The sequence below is a fragment of the Cebus imitator genome, unplaced genomic scaffold, assembly GCF_001604975.1.
Source record: "Cebus imitator isolate Cc_AM_T3 unplaced genomic scaffold, Cebus_imitator-1.0 Scaffold341, whole genome shotgun sequence".
NCBI lineage: Eukaryota > Metazoa > Chordata > Mammalia > Primates > Cebidae > Cebus > Cebus imitator.
Window position 1 is genome coordinate 312,505 of NW_016107656.1, and position 3,107 is coordinate 315,611.

Genomic DNA, 3,107 nt, shown 5'->3' on the forward strand with positions numbered 1-3,107 from the left:
AAAAAAAAAAAAAAAAAAAAAGAATCTCAATTACTGTAGCAGTTTGCTTAATTACTAAGAGCTGGAATAATGGTTGTTAACCAGCAGTAAACATGAGCATTTTACTAAGTCTGTTAGGATTTTTTATTGGACTTAGCGATACATCATACCCTTAGCTCCTGTAATATCTCCTATGGCCCATTTCTACAACGAGACTAATTGTTGGGTCTGTCCTGAGCAGATCACTCAGTTCAACAGCACTGGGAAACCTTACAATGACTCGGAACTCACCACCTTAGGGTTCCCTTTGTTGGCTTTACCTTTAACCCTTAAAGACATATCAGGCATAAATGGAACATGGTATGGCAGCACTTTCAACTGGGTGACTAACTCCTCTCAGGAAAAAATTCTGCCCCCAGTGCCAAAGAACACTCTCCCCAAAGACAAACTTCACACCCTCAGGCTGGGAAAAGTGGACCAAGTAATAGCAAATGCCTTCTGCAGCTTTAGAAGTAAGGGGGAAGGACCATTCTTGGGACATCTCAAATATTGTAACATCACATTTGTAATTGCTGAAAGTTCAAATATTTGGGGAGAATGCAACAAGGGTAATCTACAAGAATCAGAAGCCCTAGTACAGGGGGCTTTCAGAATCTAGCCTCTCCCATTGGTTGGAAGTCCCGATGGGAATGACATGTTCTAAATAACCACCTTGACTATAATGTAAAGAATAACACATGGGCCTTTCCAAACATGCCCCCTCATGGAACTCCAGACCCTTGTATGATGTTTGCTAATAGTAGCAGTTTACAAATCTGTGAGTGAATTGGAGACATCTGGACTGACAGCCTTTGCCACAATGATCATCTGAGACATTGGCTAGGGCATATTATTTCTCTAATTTTTTAAAACTCCATTTGTCAGGTGGAACCTTTTCATTTAGCATGTCAAATTCCAAATGGCGTCGTAAAGTGACTATCCTAAATATGGTTATCCTTATCCCAAGTACGTCCTGATTATATGTAAAGAAGGAAAATTTCTAAGATATGAGAAAAATTTTCCAGTGTCTCTCACGAGCCACAACTTAGAACTATCTCTTCAAGGAGCAGGGCTATATTTTCTGTGTGGCTCTTGGATACACTTAATCCTCCCAAGAAAGTGGAATGGAATTTATAGTGTAGTCACAGTAGTTCCTGACTTCTTATTATTGTAATTTTTTTTTTGAGATGGAGTCTTGCTCTGTCTCTCAGGCTAGAGTGCAATTGTGCAATCTTTGCTCATTACGACCTCTGCCTCCTAGGTTCAAGTGATTCTCCTGCTTCAGCCTTCTGAGTACTTGGGATTACAGGCACCCACCACGACACCCAGCTAATTTTTGTATTTTTAATAGAGATGGGGTTTCACCATGTTGGTCAGGCTGGTCTCAAACACCTGACCTCAGGTGATCCACCTGCCTTGGCTTCCCACAGTGCTGGGGTTACTAGGTGTGAGCCACCACACTTGGCCTCCTGACTTATTTTTTTTAAATTTTGCTGAGATGGCAGCATCATCTGGGGATACCCCTAACTTAGGCTTCTTTTCTAGAAACTGCACTATCTCAAATACACCAGACAAAGAGATATATCATTTCTATGCCCTCATATGGAGATTTAACTGAAAGGGCAGACTGGGGATGGCATGCACATGACAATCGCATCTTAGAAAAATCATGGATGGAGCCGGGCGCGGTGGCTCAAGCCTGTAATCCCAGCACTTTGGGAGGCCGAGGCGGGTGGATCACGAGGTCAAGAGATCGAGACCATCCTGGTCAACATGGTGAAACCCCGTCTCTACTAAAACTACAAAAAATTAGCTGGGCATGGTGGTGCGTGCCTGTAATCCCAGCTACTCGGGAGGCTGAGGCAGGAGAATTGCCTGAACCCAGGAGGCAGAGGTTGCAGTGAGCCGAGATCGCGCCATTGTACTCCAGCCTGGGTAACATGAGTGAAACTCCGTCTCAAAAAAAAAAAGAAAAAAAAAAAAAGAAAAATCATGGATGGGAAATTCTATATCAAGAAATCTATTCTGGTTTGCAGGCATCCCTCTCCTTGAAAGATTAATACTTAATATCTCTATTATGATGAAGCAAGAATGGAATGCAACTGTAAGGGCCACAGAGGCACAACAGCAATCTGTAGACTCTTAGCCTCAGGAGTAGCACAAAATAGACGAGTCTTAGATGTCCTTAAGGCTGAAGTAGGAGGTACCTGTGCATTTTCTTCCTCCCTCCCTCTCTTTCTCTCTCCTTTCCTCCCTGCTCCTTTCCTTTCTTTCTTCCTTCCTCTTTTTTCTTTTTTTCTTTCTTTCTTTCTATTTCTTTCTTTCCTTCTTTCTTTCTTCCCCCCCTTTCTCTCTCTCTCTCTCTCTTTCTTTCTTTCTTTTCTCTGTCACCCAGGCTGGAGTGCTATGGTGCAATCTTGATTCACTGCAACCTCCACCTCCCAGGTTCAAGCTATTCTCCTGCCTCAGCCTCCTAAGTAGCTGGGGATACAGGCATTCATCATGAAGCTCAGCTAACTTTTGTATTTTAAGTAGAGATGGGGTTTCACCATGTCGGCCAGGCTAGTCTCAAACTCCTGACCTCGTGATCTGTCTGCCTTTGTCCTCCCAAAGTACTGGGATTACAGGCATGAGCCACTGTGCCTGGCCTCTTTTTTTTTTCTTTTTTTGAGAATGAGTTTCACTCTTGTTGCCCAAGCTGGAGTACAAATGGCATGATCTCGGCTCACTGCAACCTCTGCCATCGAGGTTCAAGTGCTTCTCCTGCCTCAGCCTCCTGAGTAGCTGGGATTATAGGTGCACACCACCACACCCAGCTAATTTTTTGTATTTTTAGTGGAAACAGAGTTTTACCATGTTAGCCAGGCTGGTCTTGAACTCCTGACCTCAGGTGATCCTCCCACCTCAGCCTCCCAAGGTGCTAGGATTACAGGCAGGAGCCACTGTGCTGGCTGTACCTATGCACTTTTAAGTGAAACATGTTTCTTCTGGATTAACACCTCTAGTAGAGGAAAATCTACAGGTACTTAAAGATCAAATTAAAATTATTGACAGGCTCAGGGAAAATGCCAGCTTCAGCCCCTGGGTGT